Genomic DNA, 1,119 nt, shown 5'->3' with positions numbered 1-1,119 from the left:
CACTCCCATAATGCAGATGTTGGTACGCTTGAAATTGTCCCAGAGGCTCTTTACGCTATCTTCATATTTTTGGATTCTTTTTACTTTATGCTCTTCCAGTTGGTTGTTTTTTGCTTCCTCATATTTCAAATCATTGATTTGATTCTTGGAATCCTCTACTCTACTGTTGAATCTCTGTATATTACTTTTTTTTTTTTTTAGTCAGGAAAACAAATCCATTTTATTTATTTTCGGTAAGTTTAAATCCTTGAGGAGTACAGCATTACACAAATTCTATGTCCAATAGCCTTAGCAGGAAGGTTGCTTTGGAATTTAGCATGAACCATTCCACTGTTTCCATGAGCATGAGTTACCTTTCCTCAGATTACTCTGGTTTTGTTTGGTTTGCCACTAGTAGTCACTGTGTTGTTCCTTGCTTTGTACACATAAGCACATCTTTTGCCTAGATAGAAGTCTGTTTCACCTCGAGCATAAACACCTTCAATTTTAAGAAGAGCTGTATGCTCCCTCTGGTTCTGGAGACCCTGCTTATAGAGAGCAAAAATGGCCTTGGACCATAGCCTTCCAGACATATTTGTCCTTATAGAAGTCCTGTTCCCAGCAGGCCTCCACAGGCTCCAATATGGCAGAAAAAGTATATTACTCTTTATTTCAGTCAATTTATGCTTAATTTCTGACTGGTCCTTTCCCTTTTTTTTTTTTTTTTTTTTTTGCATTCTCATTAAGGTCCTTGAAAGTCTCACTAAGTCTCTTGGAGGTTTCTAGAAGATTCTTGAGTAACCGTATAACCATGGTTTTGTACTCTATATCCAATAGTTTTCTTTCTCCCATTTATTTCATAGTGACATATTTCTTTGTCTCTGCATTTTGACTGTTTCCCTGTGTGTGTTTCTATGTATTGGGTAAAGGTGCTATGTCTCCTTGTGTTGGTAGAGTGGCCTTGTGTAGTAGTTGTCCTATGGAGCCCAGTGGCTCAGCCTCCCCAGTCACCTGAGGTGGACATTTTAGATGCACCCCTTTTGTGGGCTTTGAGCACAGTCTTGGTGTAGTTGAGACTTGATTGCTGTTGGTGTCACTGTGAGGACCATTTGCAACTACAGTGCGAGAGCTGCTATGCAA

General features: G+C 39.3%; 1 pseudogene; it reads right to left on the bottom strand.

Annotated features, from left to right (window-relative positions):
* Positions 1-215: 215 nt before the first annotated feature.
* On the bottom strand, positions 216-615 carry LOC132224228 (large ribosomal subunit protein eL33-like; annotated as a pseudogene).
* Between the last annotated feature and the right edge of the window lie 504 nt (positions 616-1,119).

This window comes from Myotis daubentonii, chromosome X, assembly GCF_963259705.1.
Source record: "Myotis daubentonii chromosome X, mMyoDau2.1, whole genome shotgun sequence".
Classification (NCBI taxonomy): domain Eukaryota; kingdom Metazoa; phylum Chordata; class Mammalia; order Chiroptera; family Vespertilionidae; genus Myotis; species Myotis daubentonii.
Note: the sequence above shows the minus strand (reverse complement) of the source record. Positions and strands in the feature narration are given on the sequence as shown.